This window comes from Etheostoma cragini, chromosome 10 (assembly GCF_013103735.1).
Source record: "Etheostoma cragini isolate CJK2018 chromosome 10, CSU_Ecrag_1.0, whole genome shotgun sequence".
In the NCBI taxonomy this organism is placed as follows: Eukaryota; Metazoa; Chordata; class Actinopteri; order Perciformes; family Percidae; genus Etheostoma; species Etheostoma cragini.
Genome location: NC_048416.1, coordinates 9,412,524 through 9,437,119, shown reverse-complemented (window position 1 = coordinate 9,437,119; position 24,596 = coordinate 9,412,524). Strand labels below are relative to the sequence as shown.

General features: G+C 42.3%; 2 long non-coding RNA genes across 2 annotated transcripts; one reads left to right on the top strand and one right to left on the bottom strand.

Annotated features, from left to right (window-relative positions):
• The first annotated feature begins 1,014 nt into the window (after nucleotides 1–1,014).
• LOC117951231 lies at nucleotides 1,015–21,483 on the top strand. The gene is made up of 4 exons (XR_004658092.1): nucleotides 1,015–1,029; nucleotides 7,189–7,194; nucleotides 17,326–17,334; nucleotides 21,386–21,483. It is a non-coding gene; the product is annotated as an uncharacterized LOC117951231 (long non-coding RNA).
• On the bottom strand, nucleotides 2,356–20,955 carry LOC117951233. The gene is made up of 3 exons (XR_004658094.1): nucleotides 20,943–20,955; nucleotides 17,428–17,432; nucleotides 2,356–2,466 (listed from the first exon to the last, which is right to left on the bottom strand). It is a non-coding gene; the product is annotated as an uncharacterized LOC117951233 (long non-coding RNA).
• Nucleotides 21,484–24,596: the final 3,113 nt, after the last annotated feature.

Below are 24,596 nucleotides of genomic sequence, written 5' to 3'. Positions count from 1 at the left end.
CAAAGAGAGAGAGTGAGAGAGAGAGAGAGAGGAGCCAGGCAAAGAGAAGACCAGTAAAAGATGTCAAGGCGGGTATCTCTTTTCTCTGGGGTGAGCAGATTAAACGATTGTGACAGCAATTTGGGCAAAACAACATTCGCAGCCGAGCCAGACAGATAGACAGCGGGGCCTAGGCCTGTCTCGAAGAACAGTCTTTCATTACGGCGGCCATTGGAAGGGGAATGTGGAGACGGACAGGGCTCCGGCTCAGCAGCATCAATTAACCGCAGGACGCTTTGTATGCCAGGGCTATGTATGAAACTACACAGTCCTCCACTAAATTCTCCCAGCTTTTTAAGATGCAAGAACTTTAATATCAGGCGTGCTCTCAGGGCCTTAAAGGGCCTGCAGTGCTCCTTCCGTGGCTGCAACAGCGCTCCACACACCTGAATTCAAAAACAAAGGCACCGTGACTCAGCTGGTTCATTTGGAGGTGTGTGAGCAGAATGTGTGTGTGAGGAAAATGAAGGTCACAGTGATACGCAGAATGATGCCATTCCTCCTCCCTAGACCTTTTGAAGCTACTCTGCATGGTTGATTATTCACCTGTGTGAATAATACACTCTCTCACAATTCATACAATATATGAAAGCAAATTTAATAAATAACTAAATAATAAAATAACTTAATAAATAAGAGCATTGATCATTGGGCAGACCTAGGGAATCCTCAGGGCGCCGTTATTCTTGACTCGTGCACTTTGTTTCTGCAACGCATTCTCATTGAACAGGTTCCAACAATGTTGTATGAATATTTATGCACACTGATACGTACGATAGCTTACAAAAATAGGCGACCACTGACTGGTTACGAGATGCCGTCTACAGAGCTTTGTGAGGTGACACAGAATCAGCGGCAGTTTGTAGTTCAGTTTACCCGAGAAAACCTGTCTGTGAGCCAGGTACAGGGCCCACAAGCTGCTTGTTGTTTTGGCGGACTTTATGGGTGACAAAAACGGAGCTTAATTTGCCTGCGACCAGCCAATGGAGAGTTGCTAGACTGATCCTAGCTGCAAATTACGTTTGCTGCCAATAGGGTGCATCTAATTTTCTTCTTATACAGCGGTGATTACTGCAGCAGTCTCTGTGGTGAATACAGCCAAAACAAATATGTGGATTGCTCAGGAATTGTAGTGCATTACTTTAATTAGCTTTTTGTACGGATGGTTCAAGAGAACAGCCTGGTTTCAGACACTTATGAGAAGAGCATATAAACACGTGATCTAATGTTAGATCAAAATCTTATCCCTATGACTTCAAGTTTACTGGAGGAAGCTCACAAAATATACATACAATACATACATACAATTTACAATACATTGAGAGCGGTTACTTAGGATCGACTTGGGAATGAAAGAATCAATAATGAGTAGTGCCTAAATAACTTTAATTCAAGGACTACAGTATATAGTAGATACCCAGGAGTTATAGAGCAACAAACTGTGAGATACTATATTCATGAAAACTACACACACAAACCATAGCATTGAAGGCCAAAGAAGAAAACCTTGCAGAGCTGTTTTTTCAGGACGTGAGAGCTGGTGATGGGCCTCTGCTCTTATTTACAGTCGTTTGTTTTTTCTATTGACATTGCAATTCTATGATTCACCGGTTGTGGCTCAGTGGTGCGGTTGCATGCCAATGAGAAGGTTGTTGGTTCGATACCTGGCCCTGCAGTCCCATGTTGAAGTGTCCTTGGGCAAGACACTGAACCCTGAGTTGCCCCTGAGGCTGCGCCTTTGGAGTGTAAATGTGTGTGAATGTTTATCTGATGAGCAGGTGGCACTTTGTACGGCAGCCTCGGCCATAGTATATAAATGTGTGTGGATGGTGAATGGTTCCTGTACTGTGTAAACGTTCTTTGAGTAGTCGTTGAGACTAGAAAAGCGCTATATAATACTTTCGGACTGTAAGACAGTCCAAAAGGACCTTCAGTTTGAGCAGTAACGTTAAGTTTCCTGTACTCCAATTCCTGATTGTTCCATTTCTGGGATTGCTAGAAATTGCAAAAGAATTGCAGGAAATTCCGCTGGAATTTGTTTTTGCCGATGTCCTTTAGCATCCGCTTTCTTTGTGTTGGTGTTCCAAACTCCGGTGGATTTCTGAGGACTATGGTTACCTGGTCCTCAGATCTCTGCAGGCTAAATCCAGACGGCTAGCTAGACTATCTTTCCAATCTGAGTTTTCTGTTGCACGACTAAAACAACTTTTGAATGTACACATGTTCAACCAAAACAAGTTCCCTCCCGAGGCTATTTTGCAGAATCTCCATGGCTCCGTCCGGAGTACTTAGCAACGCCCAAGAAAATTCTGATTGGTTTAAAAAAAAAAAGAGCCAATAAACAGGAGCAGGTTTTTCTCACATCCAGGAATGCTGTGTGGACTAGCCAGACCATATTCCGCTCCGCAGCGTATGGATGGTCTGGTTCTCAGTAGCACCTTTCTTCTTTTTATCTGCAAAATACAACACCACACAGCCAGATGGTTATTGACACAGAACCACCTGAGAAGAAATCATTGGAAACTGTTTGGAAAAGGGCAAACTCCCCAAGCAACTTTAAAGAAATTTACTGGCACGTGACTGGATGTACCATCTTTCTATCACGTCTGTCATTGTTGTTTTGAATGAGCAGTCGTGACAGTCATACACCACTAGACCACGCCCATAGTTTTTTTAGTAGCTCATCACAGGACGCTGATTGGTTCGGTCTGCTGCTGTTTGGACACAAGCGCATGATCCCTGATTTTCCACCGGGCGTGTCTGTGCAATAGTTTTGTTTTGCCGTGGGGCCGTGTTTGTTTCACGGAATTCTTCCGTGGGCCCATCACGGAATTTTCGGTGATTCCATGAAACTGCCCACGATTTTGTGTTAAGGGGCCGTGTTCATTTCATGGAATTCAGTGAGATCAGGTTGGCTGTTTCCGTGTGTGTGTTGCTGGCCGCCACCGGGCCTGGCTGCTTGCTCCTGGGAGGACAAGCAAAGTGGGCCTGGTCGGCGATGTGACAGAAGCAGCTTCACAGCAGAGCATCCTGGAGAGACACTGAAACTACACTAACGTATCGATCTCATCTCATTGATCAACATCTATACCAACGTGGGTATCAATATAATGAAGATTTGGATCGATCCGCCCACCACTATAGTTTGATTATGTGCTGACCTGTAGTTTGTGTTTTATCTCTATTATGTGACTAAAATGCAATGATGAATTAGCCTGTTCCTATTCTTTCCTTTCTTCTTTGCTTTGCGCTATACTTGTAAAATGATTGTGAAAAGCAAAGCAGTAAAAACCTTCAACTTCACTTTGCCCTACCCTTCAGCCTGGACTTAACAGCTTCCCCGTGCATGTACTACATATTCTTTGCACATCTGCCCTTATCCCATTCAGCCCTTTCTCTCATACAGACACAGTTACATATTCATATTTTGAATGTATATTTGTTTTCTGTATTTATAGTGTATTTTATATGTTGAAAATGTTTGTTTTTTTGTTCATGTACGAGCATTCCACCAAGGCTAATTCCATATAAGTGTGCTTGTTATTTCTGATTGTGATTCCGACTTGCTTTCTTGCCATAAAGCACACCGTCAGACTTTTAAGTGTCGGAGTTCTAATCCATGCCAACACTCTTTAACTCCGGTGAATGTAAGTGAGGCTGTGCGCTGTGCAGAGTAGAGCAGTGACGGGATGAGATGAGAAAATCGAGAAGGGAACGGGAGGTTTGGTGAGGCATCCCTCCCCTGCCTCTCCTGATCCCATCATCATGCCATGCATTAGTCAAGCCTTGTGGGCCCCTCTGACGTCTGCAAAGAATATGTGAGCGAAGACAGAATCCATCAAGAGTAATGGTATTGCTGTATGCCCTCAGGGCAGCCATCTTTAATCCTTACCCATCATGCCTCAGCCATAAACTATGCAATCTCGGCCCGGTTTGCCGGCAACAGGCTGGTCCCACTAAGCGGCGTGCGGTCTTCATGCTCTATTTAAGAAGGAGTCAGGGGGTTTTACTTTAGATCTGCTCCCTCCCCGTTCTGCTTTTTCATTTTTACCTTAACCAGATGTGTCAGGTCCCCAGCTTCTCCTCCATTCTCTCGCTCTCTTCCTCCTCCACTCCGCTTCTCCCCTTGGCAGCTGTTCCCTCACACTGCCTGCCATCGCTTTCTCTGCCTCCCTCTAGCTATGTCTTCACTCGCTCTCTGTTGAGCTCTCGCTTGATCTCTTAGCTCGCCGGGTTTTTGTGGTTAAAATCATAATAAACTGGAGCGCCGCAGCCTGCAGACGATACTACTGTACAAGTATATTCCTCCGAAATTACAATGTGCTTCTGTGAGTTGCATAATCTGGGGTGAATTAAGAAATAAAATATGTCAGAATAAAAAAGAATCTGCAATGGAGTTTTACCAGAACGCCACCAAAAAGATGGTCGCTCTTGTTGTTCAGTTATTAGACAATATGGTAATATTAAAAGAGCTGCATGCCAGTACATGTCATATAGAGGGTTTTGTTAGTGCCTAAAAATGCCCCAAAACTCTATAACTCCCTTCTGTTAATCTACTCATGTGTGATTCAGAAGACCATGATGGCTGGCTCACTAAATTAGATGCTGCACTAGTTCATTTTATTTGATAAATGAATGGGTAAAATCGGGTTAGATGGAAGCTAAATGGCTTGGATTCTCTACCGTTCAGTCAGAACTGAAAGGAACATGCCGAATTATCTGAATTTTAGCTTATTCACCGTATCCCTCAGAGTTAGAAAAGTTCATACATATCCTTCTCATCTCCGTGTGTGTCGTACCTCTGTCTGGTGCACCCACTGCTAGCCTAGCTTACCACAGATGCTGGAGGTAAATGGCTCCAACTAGCCTTTTGCTCCAAAGAGTGACAAAATAACGCCAACATGTTCTTATCTACATGATTTGTATAGTCACAGTGTGTAAAACATAACAAGGTCACATGAGACACAGCCATCTTCTAACGGTTTACAAACTATATTCTCAGAAGCCAAAGCAGTGCTACTTGGGCGGATTAGTGCAACACCTGAAAAGCACCGTTGTTACTTTCTGCTCCACTGCAATGCTGATTATATGGATATGGTTTAATCTTGCGTTACATGAGCCATTTCGTCTGCAAAGCCGTGCCTGTGTGGGATATCTCCTCTACTCTCTCTCCTATAACTCTTCGCGCCCGGCCACACACCGGCCGCCAGTCCACTCTTCTACAGTTTACATTTTTTTATTAACACAGCTGTATCTTGTTAAATATGAGGGGCAAACCTGTATTTGTACCAGTGTTTCCATGGTAACTCTGCTATCGCGGCGGCCACGGCGAAGAACACAGAAGAAGTTATTGAATGCAACTAACTTCAGTTGGTAGAGTAACAGCGTGTGAGACGGAGCTGCTGGACCTGGGCCAGAGATGTGACCCATGGCCAGAATATCATAGTTCATGAAAATGCAGCGCAGTGACGATGCAGACGTATCATACACACGACGTGTGTATCCGCCATTCGACCCGTGCTGGACCGGTTCATAACGAGTCAGCCGTCTCCCGGTGAGTAGCGTCCAGCACACTCCCTCTCGCAGTTATAAATAGCCTATGTGACGATAAGATTTGTTTTGGTTAAAATCAACAAATAATTGTGAGAATAATCGGGATCAATATTTTGATCAAAATAATCGTGATTATCATTTTGGCCATAATCGTGCAGCCCCACTCTATATGTGATGTCACAATGCAACTCTGTAAACAGAAACTCATTTAAGTCATATGCAGCAATCGTCTGTTGCAGTACGCTGAGCTCTCAGTTGTGCCATACTCTGCATAATAAAAGTGAGATATTAATATGCGTGTCTAAATACAACAAAGAACCTAAAGTAATGTATCACAAAGGCATCAACATATTTTACATTAATACTATTTCAATCAGGAAAGACATGGTTGCAGATACGAAAAAACTTTATTGTACAGCATGATAAAATAAGTCTTTGGTGATTAGACTCCATCGTTATACTAACAGTTCATATAGAGGGACAGACTGATTTAAAGCAGGGTTGCGACTCTGTGATTGGCCCTTGCAATTTGTGTTTGATTCTGATTGGTAAAGCAGGAAGGTGAACGCCTCCAACAGCTGATTCCATTTAGGTAGAGAGTTGATCAAGAGTGAGTTCTTCCTGAAAGGATTTACGCTGAGGAACTTTTCAATCAGGAGTGACTAGTTGCAGAGATGAGAGTATTTATACACAGCATGATAAAATGTACCATTATTTGGATAACAGCTGACTTAATTTAGGAGCATTGATTAAAAGTTAGGTCTTCCTGAAAGAATTTACACTGAGCTACATGTCTATTAACACTCAATATTCAATTATCTTTTGACTACGTTTTTTGATAACTCCATTAATACTTTAGTAATTTAAGTGTCAAATCATCACAAGTTGACATTTTCAGATGTCTTAATTTGTCCAACCCACGCTTTAAAAATCCCAAGATTCTCAGTGTGCAATGATACAGAAATTAGAAAACATCCTTATATTAAAGTTGCAACTAGAGTGTATAATTTTTGCTTGATAGACGGCAATCGTGACTATAAATAATTAATCACATTGATGTTGACTAAATTTCAACTGATTGCCCAATTGTTGAAGCTCCAGATACTATTTTACAAATAACCCAAAGCCAAATGATACTGGTGTTATTGCTCATACAGTGACGTATGACCTAGTTTCTATCCTCCGTCACAAACTGTAACCATAGGCTGAAGAGTAAATACGTTTATTTGTACATTTGTACGTTTGAGTATTTGTACAACACAGTTAAATTCTAGTCAACAGTCCAATTGACATCTGTAAATATATCCCTTATTAAACCAAAACTCTTTCCACAGTAGCAATGTATTGCAAGTGATCTCCCCATTTTGAGCCACATATTAAAAAGTCACTTAATTTTGACCTTATACATGAAACACATTTCCATAAACTTCCTGTGAAGAGCAGCATTTAATGGCTGCTTGTTGGCGCTCAGCAGACAGCCCATCTCTACTGTATGTCTAATTCATTGGCCCCATTCTGTCATGTGAGCTCGGCTTTGAAATGGACATTTATTACATGCTGTTTTGTTTCCAGTTAGTGTTAACCACATTCAATTAGAGTCAGGTCCTCTTTCATCCTCCGTGTACCGCCGCTCGCTCACGCACGCTGTGACACGATGTGAAAGTGAACTAGCGGCACGTCGAGAGGGCAGGCCTAAAGCGACGTCCTCACAGTCACATGACTGGAACGCTTAATTGCAGTTCACAACAGGACACACAAACCATTTCAGGTCAATCTTAGCTACCTTTATTTTGATATACCGTTCATCTTAACTTATATTTACTCCAGCCTTGTATTTATTATTTATCCTTGTCTTCTTTCTGTTCAAAGGTTAGAACAGAACTGGTAAAAAGGCATTTTGAGTTTGCTGCTCTCTCTGCCTGAAAGGAGAAACTTAAAGTGTAACATAAAGGGTATGTTTTTTTTTTTAACCTGGACCCTGTTTTTCTATGTTTTTTGTGTCTAGGTCAGGGGTCTTCAACAGGGCATCCAGGATGCCTAGAGGGTCTCCAGAGTCAATGCAGAGGGGCCTCCAAATTATTGTTAATTTTAGAAATTGTTTTCAATTATTAAAAAGTCTCAAAATGAATCTAAGTTGCTATAAGCAAACATAAATCCTCACTGAGGACAGGCTTACTGGCCTATCGGCAAGGTAGCCACTAGGATAGCAAACCACAGATACAGTTCATCCTAAGGAGTCACTGTGCCATTTGTATGTTTTAAAATTAATATGATTTATGAAGTTATGCCAACAATGACTTTTTTTTAAGGCATTTTCGGCCTTTTTTTGACAAGACAGATGAAGACATGAAAGGGGAAAGAGAGGAGGGAATGACGTGGAGCAAAGTGGTGTAGGTCGAGTTGAGCCCGCGGCTGCTGCGTCGAGAAGTAAACCTCTATAAATGGACACCTGCTTTAACAATTGTGCTATCCCTGCCCCCAGTCTTTAGGCAGCCCTACATGTTATTGTACAATATGTACAGTATGTTCTACTTCTTATAGGCTTCGCCCTCTTAGGGCTATGCTTTTGGGTTTATCCTTTTGCGCGTGCACAGTCGTGAAGATTTTCTTTCCCGCCCTTGCATCCAGCACGGGCCTCAACTACGTCTGCCGATACTGTTTATAGACAGAGTAGACCCGTTGCTCAGCTCCCATTTTTTCTTCAAGCTAGCATTATGAAGACAATCTTGAGTTCTGCCCCTCCTGCCGGACCGGCTACATCCTGCGGATGGACCTCCCTTCCCGCTGTGAGACCCGCCTCGGCGGCACTAACCCCAGCCTGGCTCTTACCCCCAACCCCTCTTGCCAGTTCTGCACACGCCTGCCATCTAAAGAGCTTAACAGGCGGGGGGGGGGGGGGGGGGGGGGCGCTTATCTGGTTTGCCAGGTTAGCAGGGAAGGGGATGGCAGCTGGGCAGACAGACGGGACTCCGTTGACACCCTGGACCCGCTAGGAGGAGGGTTTATTTGGACGTTTTTTTCCCTCGGATAAGGTGTGTGTATAAGTGTGCGGCCCAGGGCCTGGCGGCACAAAGAACATAGCTTTGCTAGCCTCCGCCATGGCTACCGCTCCGGGAGCTCTTCCTCCGGAGCTAGCCACGGAGATTAGGAAAGCTATGACCGCCATCTTCACCCTGACCACGGCTTTGATGGGGGCGTTGTCCAGATTCATGGCGTGGCAGAACATCTGGCTCCACATGTCGCAGCTACCCACTGACGTCAGACGCAAGCTTCTGTACAGCCCCATAGAAACAACGGGACGCGGGGAACGCATAATTGCCAACCTCCAGACATCATAGCTCAACTTATACAGATTAATCACATAAAAAGTTTAATACATACCCTTCTCATCCACGTGCGTGCTGTAACTCTGTCTGACGCCCCCAGCATAGCTTAGCCTAGCACAGATGCTGCAGGTAACCGCCTCCAACTAGCTTAATGCTCCCAATTAGTGACAAAATACCATCAACATGTTTGTCTTTACATGTTGTGATTTGTATATTCAGGGTGTACAAACAACAAGGTCACATGAGACACAGCCATAATTTAACCGCATAATAACTGGGAACTATATTCTCAGAAAGGCAAAGAGCGCCATCTAGTGATCTCAGAAAATGAAGACGATGGTTAGCAAAGCTTCATGTGACCCTTACTACTGTACTTGTCTGTTTTTTTAGGAATTAGATTTATTTGATTATTTATTATTGATTATTATAGCAGCGGCGCTTCTTGCATTTTAAAATAAAATCCATCATATGAATTATGTTATTTCCACACAAGTTCCATATCTGTCAGTTGTTTATTTATCGTACCTTATATCCTTATTGCTATATTCAACATAGTTGCATATGGCATATTTTTCTCAAATTGTGCGGATCTAGTATCCAGTTATAGATAAGGAAAACTTCTCAGTTGTGAATGAGATTTTCTCTATGTGAGAAGATGACGGTGTAACGCGTGAGCAGATGAAACCAGTCAATTGTTTGAGAGTTGGCAGCCTCGAGTTAAACGGGTTAACAAGCACCGAGGCTGACTCTAGTACATGAACAAATCTGGCGAGCAGGAACCCCACAAGCTTTCTGTTTGGTAGTTGTTGGCGTGCGGGCTGCAGTTTGGCATATTAAGGAAGTGTGGACGGCAGGGAGTTGTACAAGAGCTGGCATCAGCAGCAGCCAAGGCAAGTTAGTCTGAGTCAAGTCTACGGGTTCTTAATACTGAGAGGTCACAGCAGCAAGCGCACTTAGCCACATGTAAAAAAACAAAACATGTATTAGTCTGTCACCATCTCCATTTCTTAAAGCTTAACTTGGGCACACAGTACTGAGCAACTGTTCAGGGTTGTAATTTGTAATGCTTCAGTGTGCATGGCTGGCAGGTATTTTGGTAACATATGAAGCAGAGTAGACAGAAGAAGGTGAGAGCTTCTGTCATGTTAGGTTTTAGAGTGTGAGCATATGTTTTTTTCTGGAAGGGGGTGTCAGATTTTATGTTGGGTAGCAGAACTCAAGGTGTTCTAATTCCTCAACACAACTAGCTAGAGCTTTAAAAATTCCAAGTGTTGCTGCACAATTCAGAAATAATCTCAGAAATAATTGCGATCAAAAATATAATTGTATCTTTTTTCAATGTATTACTTTTTAAAATATAAATCAATCCAAATCCAATAATCAAAAGACATACATAGTCCAAACCAATAATCACGTATGTAATTACAAAAAAATGCATATGCCTTAAGACCTGATGTTAGCAATTAATAAGGTTAGCCCACTCACAGACGTGCAGTGTAGACGAGTATTTGTGATTTTTCCTGTGTGTGTGTGTGTGTGTGTGTGTGTGTGTGCGGGGCCTTAGTCGGATATAAAAATGATACAGGTATAATAGTCCCGGGCTTCCAGGGTGGCTCGCTCTCTTCCCTTACAGTACACTGTACACACACACATCCACATGAGGTTGACTATTTCATCTACAGTGAACTGTCATGACAATTATTGGATCTATTACCACACATTTTGGTCAAGAAACTCTATTTCTTGGAGACCCTGTGACATTTTAGCGGCATCATCGGGTCCAACTTTCCCTTTGCCCAATACTATGCTTTATGACCAAAAACGACGTTTTGTAAGCTGTGTAGGCTATGTTTAGCGTCTTGGCATGTTGATGGTGAACATTAGAATACCCTCACAGAGGTTTAATGTTTGATTAACCAAGGTCCACTTGCTGATCACTCCCCTCTGTCCTGCCTAACAAACAGCTTCTTATTATTTAACAGCACATACTTTTCTTTCCTTATAAAGCAACATTGTCGAACATTGGTATTTTTTTGCAATTTAGTGCCACAACAGTGTCTACACTGCTGTCAGAAATGTGGACAGCTGAACATTATGATCAAAAACTAGCAAGCCTACAACGTTGCTAACACAGCCAAGTGCAACAACAAAATACATGAAGTTAGGCCTACTTACTAGTCAAACAGCAACATGGCCATCTTAGACTATGTCTTTCAGCCTTTTCTTTTACAGAAATTAACCCATCGGCCAAGAAGTCCAAAAAGGCCGCTCCAGATCTGGAACAACACAACAAGGTGTAATTTACAAGGGGGACGGTTACAACCCAACTAATAACCAAAACTGGCCCGGGAAACTTACTCCAAAAACCTATTATAATTTCTTTTACATAAAAAACTGACATTTACACCATATATTGACACAGAGGCACACATCATTGAAGAAACATTCACCTGAACAAAGTAAAAGAAGATTTTGATGACAATTTTTGTCTCTCAATTCCCCCCCCCCATGTTGAACCCAAAGTTACGCCCTTAGTAGCAACACTCCCCCAGTGCTCCAAGCATCCGGTCCCGGCGGCATGGCTAACAGGGTTAGCAACAGTTAGCAGTCAGCCTGAGCATTTACCACTTAAGCAACAACAAAAGCTTCCTGTCCATCAGGAAACTTTGTAAATCACAGAGTTGAGGCAATGACATCAGAGGGGAAAAGCAGAAAACATTTCCTCCATATGATCTAGTTTCATTAAAACAAGTGGTAGTTCTGTAAAGCGCTATGCGCTTCTCCCGCGAGATTGTACTTGCTCACCAAAGTTACATTGTGTGAGAAGAGGCGTTCTGAGCAAGTAGTGGGAATGATAGCTGCACCATTATCTCTTTCACAAGTCAGTGTAGCATCAAAACGATAAGGAGCTGATATTTCAAGGAAAAAAAGTCACACTCTCTTGCGTTAAACCGCTCTCTTAGTTTTTCATCCTGTCCTCCATTAATTGTCTTTTCTCTGCCGATCCATATGTTTTCCTGTCTAATTGCACACAGCAAGAGCTGCACTTGGAAGTCAGGCTTACACACTGCCGAGTGTGAATTGAGATGAAAATTAGGAGTGAGCTGTAAAGCAGCGGAGTAACGCGCACATGGAAAGATGAGAAGTTTATAAGTGGAGCAACTGTGCGTCAATACGACTGTTAGCTGGAGGTCTAGACAGAAAACGCGCATGACAGAAAGCACATACACTGTAGGAACAACTTGTAGCCGTACATGCTTCATCCAAATCCATGATATTGTGAGGACACATTTTAGACTTGAGTTGAAAGTAGCAGATATTCAAGCATGAACTAGAGTATATTTTTGAATGTATGCAAACGGTATAAAAAGTACAAGATGTCTTTGTTCATTCAGACATCATGATTCTTATCAAGATGGAACCCAAGTTGATGCACTAATATATACACTGAAAAAATCCTTTGAAACTGCGCAGAACTAAACAGACAAATAGTATGAGGCACCGTGGCATAAACGTGTAGCCTAATTAATGAAGCCACATCACAGTTAAGTAGAAACATTTCCTTTAAGATTTGTTCAGGCTTGTATTGTCACATACAGTATGTCTGTATGAGCTTCATTTACATGCATATATATGCATGCAATATCTCCCTCCTATGTGTTAATTGATGTTAGCAAAGAGTTTGGTTGACATTAATTAAAAGTGGAAAGCATTAATGTCTGTAAATGGAACTTGTGTGGTTGTGTTTGGAAGTCATGAACATGATACTTCTAAGTAAATTTAACACATTTTCCAAGCATCAGTGATATCTGTGAGGTTCCTGCGCAGAGCCCAAAGGATATTAAAAGACAACACCCACCCAGCTACAGCCTGTTCACCCTGCTGCCGTCTGGCAGACGATACAGAAGTATCTACTGTTGGACCACTAAAGAGCAGCTCCTTGCCTCTGGCTGTTAGACTCCTCCACTCATCGTCCGTACACCAAGTCCAAGTTGCATTTTTGTTATTCAACCCTGTGTTGTAGAATAACAATACAATTAACCATGAACCTTTTATTAACACAACACCTCTCAGGAGGTCAGGGTTGGTCTGAATGATGTTAGTCTCGCTTTTGCCAGATCTTCCTCTGTACCGTTGCGGAGGAATGTTGAGCTAGTCCACAGAGCATTACGGGATAGGAGAAAAACCGGCTCGGGTTTATTGGCATTTCTTTTTAACCAATCACAATTGTTTTGGGTGATGCTAAGCTCCACACAGAGCAACGGTGCATCTGCAAAGAGCCTCAGGAAGGAATTTGAAAGATTATTTTTTGGGCTTTTTTGGTCTTTTTTCTGTTTTTGCCAGGACAGTTAGGTAAGAGAAGGGGAAGAGATACAGGAAATCATCACAGGTCATTTTCAAACCCTGGATGTCTGCGTCAAGGCATAAAACTCTGTGCATGTGCGCCTGCTCTACCACTGATCCAACCCGGCCCCAATGTAGATACTAACTTATCAAATCTCCACCACAATTGGCCGTTTAGGAAACGGGCATAGTAATTGACATTGTAATGGTAATATGGATCATATAGAAAATATGATAATAGTGACAAACAATTTTGTCAGATGGACTTTTTGGGAGGTGGGCTTTTACTTCTGCAGTGCCTGGTTCTCTTTTCAAGAATTGGAAAATCCTTTTTTTGTTGAACTTCAATGGGCTCTACCACCTTTACAGGTCCAATGAAATGGAACCATTGCTTCTTTATGTCTTGTATTTCCTGTTGAAACTGCTCATTTATGGGGCTAACCTAATACATCAAACAAAATATATGGTTACAGTCAATTATTGAGAGGAAAGCAGTTTGATATGATAGGACAGGCCATTTTATGGAAACATTGTATTCCATTGACTTCCTTGTATGGACTTCTTATTTGAACCCAATAGTGCAAGATGAATCATCCCTGTACTTGCATTGTTTCCAAAGCAATTCGTTCTCACTAACTCGTAAAATACTGACACTTGGTCAGCGGCTCTCAGCGTCAGATAGCAACGCAAAAAATCCCTCTTTAGCATCTGTATTGAACGCACCGGGCCGAGCAGCAGCTGTAAGATGACCTAATATTAAGAGAGACAATGCTAGATTAGTATCAAAAGACCAAAATAGGAAGGTGGTTGTTTGGTTGGTTCATATCTCACGTGTTATTGAAACCTACATTTTGTAACCCCACCCACTATCTTTTCCTAAACCTAACTGTCTCATTCTCGATCTGCATGTCAGTTAAACGTACACGTCCAGACCGCAAGGGTCAAAGAGTGACGCCGAGTGTAAATAAACTTTCAATTGAAAGCTCAAAGTTTTTTAGAAGAACAAAAGCATGTCACCACATCTAGCTATGCCCACCATATTTCTTTGGATTAGGATGGCAACAAGATCTTGGTTGCAGCTGTCGCCGTGGTCCTGCTTCACTCCCTGCGATGTCCTGCTGCGTCCACCTTTGCCCCTGTGGGGCCCTGCTATGACATAAACAACTACTATTACAACTACCATTTGTAGTCACAGTTCCATTATCTTTACTGTGACGATTATTGCTACTGTGCATCACATTTGCAACCATCATTTGGGGGTGGCAGTAGCTCAGTCCATAGGGAGTTGGGTTGGGAACCGGAGGGTCACTGGTTCAAATCCCCGTATGGACCCAAAAAGTTGGAAGCGTGGATTGGTGGCTGGAGAGATGCCAATTTACCTCCTAGGCACTGCCAGGTGCCCTTGAGCAAGGCACCCCCCCCCCCGACCGCTCAGGGTGCTGGTTCAGCTGGCCCAGGCCCACTCACTCTGACATCTCTCCATATATAGTGCATGTATAGGTCCTGAGCATGTGTGTGTATTTCAGGCCTGTGTGTGAGTACTAACAAAAAGTGTGTACACAGAATGTAGTGCAGTATTTCCCCATTGGGGACTAATAAACAAATAATCTTATCTCATCTCATCACACCCCACAACAGGCACCGTCTGACTCCGCCTACCAAGAACCTGGGTCTGTCCCAGGTTTCTTCCTAAAAGGAAGTTTTTCCTCACCACGGACACGCTTGCTCTTGGGGGAATTACTAGAATTGTTGGGGCTTTGTAAATTATAGAGTGTGGTCTAGACTACTCTGTCTGTAAAGTGTCTCGAGATAACTCCTGTTATGATTTGATACTATAAATAAATTGAATTGAACTTCAACACACAAGAGATCTCACAGTTTTAAACCCAGTGAGGAAAACGGGGACAGATGTATAAATGATATGCAAGATCAAAAATCATGCATAGACCAATTCAAATGTAAACAGCTATTTACAAAAGAATCTAAACATGAATTATAAATATACAAGTGTTATAAATTATAAAACATAGATATTACATATTTAAGAATAAAATATAAATGTATGTGATGAGAATGTGAGTAGCTCACTCATGCTGTAGCTCAAGCACAAACTCAGTTTTCTACAGATGGCGAGTTCATGAAAAGTTGATAATGGATTGTAACATGAGAGATGTAGCCTTATAGTAAGACAGACTTACATTTGTCAAGGTTTTTTGCCAATTTCCTTGGTTGTGTCGATTAACTTTTGCACACTACACAGCGTTCTGTGGAATTTTCAAAGCTGCATTTATATAATTCATTTTTGACTCTATATGAGCGATGATTGTATGTATTCACATGTGAGCCATCAGTTCCCTGGTTCAGTACTCTCTACGTTTGGTCCTGAATCATGAAGCACTTTGTAAAGTCTGTTTTAATATGAGCTCAACAAGTTAATCATTGGTTATCTTTCTGATGTTTAAAAACAACGATTAAGATATTATTTGATACTATGGTGATGCTTTATAGTTAAAAGTGAATTAGTGGTACTGAGCGCTAAATAGCCACAGCCGTGTGCAACGGCAGCTGGTGCCAGCAGTGTAGCTGTGGGTGGGCTTGGGTGGGCCATTCAGCCACCCAGTATGATGATGGTAGGTCCGATTTATTTATTGAATGGCAGTGCATTTCACTAATGCCAGATTACGAGCAGCCCCTCCGCTTTCACTTGGTGTACCCCCCATGCAATGCACACAGGGACAGGATCCTATCACACGTTTATGGCGAAAGAAAACAGTTTGTCACAAAAAGACAATGTGAGGAGCACGAGGAAGAGAATTCAGCTCAACTTAAGCCATCATTTTCAACCCACTCCTGTACCAGTTTCCAGGGGCATTTCCAGTTTTTTTTTTTAAGTAGGGTGGCACAGGGGGGGGGGATCAATAAAAATTCAGGGGGGGGGGGGGCATGGTGACATTTTATCAGAAAACAGCATAGAAAATCTGCTTTGAAATATAGTAGGCCTAAATAATTGATTTTATAGAACAACACAATGTAATTCTGCTACACTCATTCATTTTCACTGTGAAAACCACTACACATTTCCTATAGGCTCCGTCTGCCACTGAAAAAAACAAAAAAAACAGTTCCAGTGCAGGTTCCACCATTGTATCACAGTTTTGGATAATCATCATGGAGGCAATTAAGTGGTCATGGAACAAGTCGGACTCGTTCCAGTTGAGGGTTGGCCTCCGCCAGGGCTGCGCTTTGTCACCAATCCTGTTTGTAATATTTATGGACAGGATATCGAGGCGTAGTCGGGGGCGGGGAGGGGTTGCAGTTCGGTGGGCTCGATATCTCATCGCTGCTTTTCGCAGATGATGTGGTCCTGATGGCGTCATCGGTCTGTGACCTTCAGCACTCACTGAATCGGTTCGCAGCCGAGTGTGAAGCGGCTGGGATGAGGATCAGCACCTCTAAATGCCTCTCTGAGGCCATGGTTCTCAGCAGGAAACCGATGGAGTGCTTTCTTCGGGTAGGGAGTGAGTCCTTACCCCAAGTGAAGGAGTTTAAGTACCTTGGGGTCTTGTTCCCGAGTAAGGGGACCATGGAGCGTGAGATTGGTCGGAGGATCGGAGCAGCCGGTGCGGTATTACATCCCGTTTATCGCACCGTTGTGACAAAAAGAGAGCTGAGCCAGAAGGCAAAGCTTTTGATCTACCGGGCAATTTTTGTTCCTACCCTCACCTATGGTCATGAAGGCTGGGTCATGACCGAAAGAACGAGATCCAGGGTACAAGCGGCCAAAATGGGTTTCCCCAGGAGGGTGGCTGGTGTCTCCCTTAGAGATAGGGTGAGAAGCTCAGTCATCCGAGAGGAGCTCGGATTAGAGCCGCTGCTCCTTCAGGTTGAAAGGAGCCAGTTGAGGTGGTTCGGGCATCTGGTGAGGATGCCTCCTGGGCGCCTCCCTAGGGAGGTGTTCCAGGCACGTCCATCTGGGAGGAGGCCTCGGGGAAGACCCAGGACTAGGTGGAGAGATTATATCTCCAACCTGGCCTGGGAACGCCTCAGGATCCCCCAGTTGGAGCTGGTTGATGTGGCTCGCGAAAGGGAGTTTGGGGCCCCCTACTGGAGCTGCTGCCCCCGCGACCCAATACCGGATAAGCGGATGAAGACGGATGGATGGGACAAGGGCTGGGACCATTGGCAGAACAGGCAGCCAAGAGACAGTACTTTGATCCAGGGGATTGGAGGAGGGGTGTGTGGGGCATCAGGAAGGGACAATCAGATTTCAGAGCCCTGCCCCTGCCAGTTTCTCTTTAACAAGTTCCAAGCAGTAACGACCATACACTGTATAAAGAATTAGTTAGTGCTGCGTGGCTGTTCATTCAGCCCTTCAGCCCCTCAGAGAAAGAGAGACAGTGATCTGTAAATAAGCATATATGTTTAAGGTTTTAGATTCTATATTTGATTAAAATTGTACAATGTCACACAGCTCATTTTTTTCATTTTTATTTTACCATTGCTTTTACGATTTACATCTGTTTGAATTTAGATCAGCTGTGTCTCTGAGTGCGAGAGCGAGAGAGAGAGCATGCCACAATACAAAGCTTAATAGAGAATTTGAAATGTTATCATTTTAATTTTTCAAATTTTTTTTTTCTTGAGGCACATGCAAATAATTTGTTTAGTATCTACAATCATATCATAAGAATCCTGTTTACCCTATTATTATATCAAATGTATTTACTCCTTGTGGTTGTTTATATATATTTGTTCTTATGCTTTAGTAACACAGATGTACTGTATCTTTTTGTCCTGCCAGTAAAGAAACATGAAATTGAAATTGTGAGAGAGAAAGAGAGAGAGAAAGAGAAAAGGAGAGAGAGAGAGAGATGCACAACAATTAGCTGTTACTACGTAAAGGGAAAGTCAATGGAACACAATGTGATTCGACTGGGAGATTGACAGCAGGCTCTTTAGATGGAATTAACCCCGTATTTTCATGCCTCTGTTTTAGTTGTGGTGTTGTCATGTAGCTTCATTGTCTTTCTTTACGTTTACTTGCCTGTCCTTTGGCAAATGTAGCCTATAGGCTGGTATGATGACACTGTGGTGCATCCAGTAGTACAGGCTACATTTATAGGCTTGTCATGACATTTTTAGGTTAACATATCTGTTTCAGAACCTATTAAGAATGATTGCTCTTGGATGGGCTAGGCCCAACTAGAGCCATTCCAATTTTTGCTGAACAACATTGTCCAAACCATGCCTCTTTTTTGTATAGCTTTCTTAAATGAACATGAAACTGTCAATTATCATCACAATGTAAACTACACAATGTAAATCAAGATGACATGCTGAAAATCAGCTGGATTAGAATTTAAATATAATTGACCACACATATGCTGGGGGAATTAAAAACAGCGGGATAATGACTGCAAGTGGCTGTGTGTGTGTGTGTGTGTGTGTGTGTGTGTGTGTGTGTGTGTGTGTGTGTGTGTGTGAGAGAGACATGGTTTGATTACTAATATAATCATGCTAGTGGTCATCATTTGTTACAGCTCTGGCTAATTGAGCTTTTCATAAACAGTCATTCCCTGTAGTACCTTAGCTTATGATTCCAATCAATTGCGGTGAAACAAAGATGCCACAATTACGTTTAAACCAAATATGCAATTTTAATAATTGTAACCAGCCTAGACCTACCCACATTCTGGTACAGTTGAAGAACCTTGCCGATGTGTCAATAAATTTGTAAATCATATTTTATCAATCCATTTTACGTTTCATATAAAAGGGTAATGAGAGGTAGAGTGCACACAAGTATTATTATTAGTAGTAATAGTATTATTAAAATTGAGTGTGTGTGTGTTTAACAACTGGTCGCCAGCACGTTCAAATGCTCCCAACCCCCCCAGTACCATTAATTGACAGCACCTGTTGCCGAATGGCTGGAATAGTATTATAGCAATTCCACAAAGAAGACATACTTTCTCCAAATTAAATTGCGTTACAAGGGGTTTTAATAACACTGATGTGAAAGTCATGATTTTGTTATTTAACTTTAAGTCTTAGATTGTGTATTTTTAGCCTTACAGCTATGGAGCTATCCTTAATAACTCTACACTATGACATTTTAGGTAAGATTTTGTAAAAATAAAAATAAAAAAAATAGCTCAGCATCATAAGGTTAATGGTGCACCACAGTGAATCTCCCTTCAGCTCCAAGAAGTCAACATATCTTTATCTGCTTTCTGGTACAGCGGGGGTGGGGAAAAGTTTGCTTTTGCAACGGGGGCGTGCAAGCTGCCAACAGTTTACGTCCTCCACTCGTTAGACACTCTGATTGGCATAATCAGGTTACATTGAAGCTGAGAGGAAAAGGCCATCAACAGGAATTAGCGTCTCAGCGTTGCACCGACGATCAGTAATGTCAACGGAATCTGTATCAGATGCGATGACGACGGAAGGGAACAAAAAAACACACGTGGCTAAGAGTCCTCAGTTTTGGGACGCCACCTGATCAACCAGGAAACGATGAAATGTTATATTAACAGTGTCTTTTCTAAAACGAAGCATGCGGGGAGGGGGGTAGAAAATAGCGATGGCAGACAGATTTGAGGTGACAAGGAGCGTTCAAAGCCCTGTCAGGAGCCTGAGATGTGAAGAAAGGCTGTCAAAAAGCAAGGGGAAGGCAGGCACGCTGTGGTCTTTTGAAGGAGCTTGTCATTACAACAAATTGTGTCTTCAGGTTTTGATTTCTAATTTAGCCGTCTATTTACAGCGATCATTTGAATATTGACTGCTGATCACGGCGCAAAATCATGTGCATGTCGTCTTTTGGAAGGGGGTCTAGTGGTGTATTTTTGGAGGAATCACAGCTTTGCACCGTTTAATTACCTGCCAGCACTGACTTGTAATTGTAAGTCGGAGCAACAGCGTTGGAGTTGTTAAGTCAGGCTTAATTTATAAGTTGCCATATTGATTAAATGTCAAACCCTTTGACTACGCCATCATCCAGCCAGCCGTGGATTTTCAGGTAATACTTGTAACTAAATCGAGAGCACCTTGGACCAAACAAAGAAACAACACTGATATTATCCAGAGAAATTAGAACTCTTTTGGATTTCACTAGAAAAAAAATGGAAAGAACTGAAAACATAGTTAACGGTTATAGGGTTACTGTACAAATACTAATTAGCGTGAGCGAGATGAGAAAAACACAGTATTTAGAGAAACGTGCCGGCTCAAAGCCAGATGTAAAAAGAATGAATGAAAAACAACACAATGTAAATCAAGATGACATGGATTAGAATTTAAATATTATTGACCATACATATGCTGGGGGGAATAAAAACAGCGGGATGATGAGTGCAAGGCTGTGTGTGTGTGTGTCTTTATGTGTGACAAGGTTTGATTACTAATATAATCATGCTAGTGGTCATCATTTGTTACTGCATCTGGCTATTTGAGCTTTTCATAAAAGTGTTAACTTAAAAAGAAAAAAGTATTTACATGTAATGAATTGAGGGTGATTCTACACAAATGAGCAATCTTGAATTATCTTGATGTGATTTTTACTGTTTGCAGCTTTGGAAATGTGCCACTAACTGTTTTAACGCCTATTAAAACAGTTCCCTTTTCCAAAGTTATTTTGAAAGACCTGCTGTGACAAGTCCCAGAAGCAACATGTGTACCTACAGACTATCTGAAAAGTATGGTTGGATGAAAATGTGACTAGGCAGTGGGGCACAGTCTACTGAAACCCCACGGCAAACCTGTCACCACTATTTAAAGGATCAGTTTACCAATTTCCATAAAGAAAAGAAAATATATTTTTGCTTTTCATTTACCTAGTAGTATTAAGCCCTGCAGATAGAATTGGCTTTATTTGTCTAGGTTCTAACATACGGGGAAGCCTGGCCAGAGGGTCTGGGAAGATGGAAGGTGGTGGAAACTTTGTAAAAGTTTGTTAAAAAAACAAACAGATTACATTAGTAACAAATGCAAAAAAGAAACTAACTTAAAGGTTCACTTGGCTTAACTAAGGAAACAAAAAGACACAGGGTGTCTTTAGCCCTTTTAAAAACAAATATTTGCAAACAGACAAAACTGTTTTAGAACATGTCAAGGAAAGAAAGAAGCCTCCAGAACTGGTTTTAGAACGTAAGAGACATCTCCTGTTTCAACAGCCAATAGAGAAATCAGCTGGTCAAGTCACCGGAGGCTGGTTTTAGAACATGAGGGACGTCACCTGTTCCAAAAGCCAATCGAGAAGTCAGCTGGTGGAGTCTCCAGAGGCTGGTTTTAGATCGTGAGAGACGTCTCCTGTTTCAACAGCTAATAGAAAAGTCAGCTGGTCAAGTCTCCCGAGGCTGGTTTTAGAACGTAAGGGCTGTCATTTGTTCCAACAGCCAATGCAGCAGGTGGAGGCTCCAGAGGCTGGATTTAGAACGTAAGTGACGTCACCTGTTCCTACACCCAATAGAGAAGTCAGCTGGTGGAGTCTCCAGAGGCTGGTTCTAGAACGTAAGAGACGTTTCCTGTTTCAACAGCTAATAGAGAAGTCAGCTGGTCAAGTCTCCAGAGGCTGGTTTTAGAACATAAGGGACGTCACCCGTTTCAACAACCTATAGCTACTGACACCATAGGCCCTTTTTCTGTTGTATTAACACTACTGATGTAACTGATTTTTACACCTCACATGTATTTAGTACAATAACCTATTTAATTCTATGCAATACTGGGTACCAGTTTTTTATTTTAGGCATTGATCAAATTGCCTCTAAATGATCTAGTATTGAAAAATGCCTCGTCATCAAATACCCAATTTCAATACCTAAGGAGTAGACGGGAAAACCCTTACGTTATACAGAGACTTATACGTAAAAGTAGCTGGAAAATGTATGTAAATATTTTTTTTGTAATATGTGATGTTGTAGCTTCTTTTTGTTTTATGAAATTGGTATTAAAAAATAAGTATTGTACTGGAATCAAAATCATGGTACTAGTATCGGTACCGGTATTTGAATATTTTTGACCAATACCCAGCTCAAGTCACAACATCATAAATCCACAAGAGCATAAATGCAGCCTGTTCAGCTCCTGAAGGAAACAAGATAATATGTGTAATTTATGACCAATAAATCTCACATTTAACTCATGCATACTAAAGATTAAATCAATTAACCATGAACAAGAAAACGTTGAAACTAACAAAATATAATAGGAAGCAACAAGAAAATCCAGGAAAGCAAGTGTTAAGAACTTAACATGCATAAACCCCAAAAAAGTGGGACCCACCCACTCACACAGTGTCTCAGTTTAGGCTAATACTAATTTGCATTAAAGAACTTCTTATACTATTACCTTTTCTGTTGAAACAACAGCTTAGAAGATTACAAATCAACAATTCAAGACGAAGTATCATTAATTGTGTTAATAGCACAACATATCCTAAACTTCTTTCTTTATTATGCAACTGGAGATGCATTGATAGAAACTGTTTCCTTTGAATAACTGAATAAGTCACTGATTAATGTATCTATTGCTGCATTTTGTCCTGTATCACTGTACGGTAATTTGAACTCGATGACAGGATTTCAGACACAAACTTCAAATGAGCTTGTTTTCCTGTGGCGTGTCGTGTGTTTACAGCCATCAGGACGGACGCACGCGAAGGTCCGTGGAACCTCCCGCTGTGTTAAAGCAGACTGCCTGGGCCCATCAGCGCGTCCGAACGGTGTAATTAACAGAGTCCCCTGGGTCCCTGACACGCAGTTCAATCTCCCTAATGAACCACAGCTACAGTGAAGTACAGGCCAAAACAAACTGAAGGCTCGCCTGACCGTTTAACCTGATAAACGCTTCCACCGCCTCCTGTGAACACACGTGGTAATGCGCCAGTGCATACCCAGCCTCCCCGGAGGACATCAAACCAACAGGCCAGCTTGTTTTGGCCTCTGACAGCTTTGTGTGTTAATCCACTTTTCTTTTTTCTTTTTCTTTTTACCTCCGAGCGGCATTCAACTACGCCTCTCAGGGCAGCTTCGCAGGACTTCAAAGGTGTCTTCCCTGCCACCCACAAACACATAAACCAGGCTGTATTCTTGTGTGTGCTTTTTTCTAGCCAAGTATAGGCTTGGATGTAACAGAGCAGGCATTAGCAGATGCCCAGCAGAGACAGGCTCACAGCGAGCGAGCTGATTTAGCTTGAAAAGAGATGGCCCTCTGCAGTAGGGTGGGAGAAAAAGCACACACACACAAACACACACGCCGCTACCTCCCCATCGAGCTGAAAACGAACACCCACCCACTCTCAAGAGGCTGCGGTTATATTTACCTCGGGCAGAGTTAAGGCAGAGGAGAAAAACTGGAAAACTGAAGCAAAGGCGAGAAGGAGAAGAAGTTTCTGCCTGTTGAGAGCGAATGGCGAACGCTGGAGACAGAAGCTCCCTGGTGACCAGACTAGCCTGGCGGAAATGCATCACTGCCTTCCCCTATTACATCCACAACGCTACGGGCAATGTTCTCTACCCGTCTGGTTCAGAGATCTCTTCCTCCACTCATTCTTCTGCCCCCTCCCCCTCAAACCAGAGATTGTAGACAAGAGATTGAAGATGGCCTCTGAGCATCATCCTGCATGTGCCCCGTGCTAAAGTTCCTCTTTGAAAACCATTCTGTTAAGGCCTAAATAAAAGTACCATCCAATAAATAATTTACCCAAAACTGTCCTTAACCTAACTAGTCTTTGTTAACTGAAGTGTGTTTGTGTTCAACACAGATCATTTTGTGATTGCTTTCTAAAACTTCCATTATAATTGGCACAAAATAATATTTTTGGAAGTGCCATCTCTTAAGGTCAAGGAAGTCGGTGGTTATTCGCACAACCACGAGACGTCACTCATCAGGAAAACTGTTCAAACCAAACCAATACTGTTGATTTTCTGGTTTGTGACATTTCTTGGAATGCTTTTCGATAACCACCAGAGGAAAGTAACTGAATGTATTTGGATCCATGTCTTGATTCCGAGGTAGGAAACAACACAACATGTCTTTTTTTTTCGTTTGATCTGTGGCTGCAACGCATGATGACGAAACAGATAAAACTGTTTCACTATGATGAACTCTTGCACTGTTTGATCAAAGAGTGACTGTTTATCCGCAAAGTTCCACTTCCGGGATTGTTCCGTTGCTCCCGGAAAATACGCTGGATTTGACTCTTTTTGGCCAGATGTCCACTTACCTTCTTCTTTTTCTGTGTTGGCGTTCTAACCTCCGGTGGATTTCTGAGGACTATGGTCAACTGCTCCTCAGATCTCCGCAGGGTAAATCCAGACATCTAGCTAGACTATC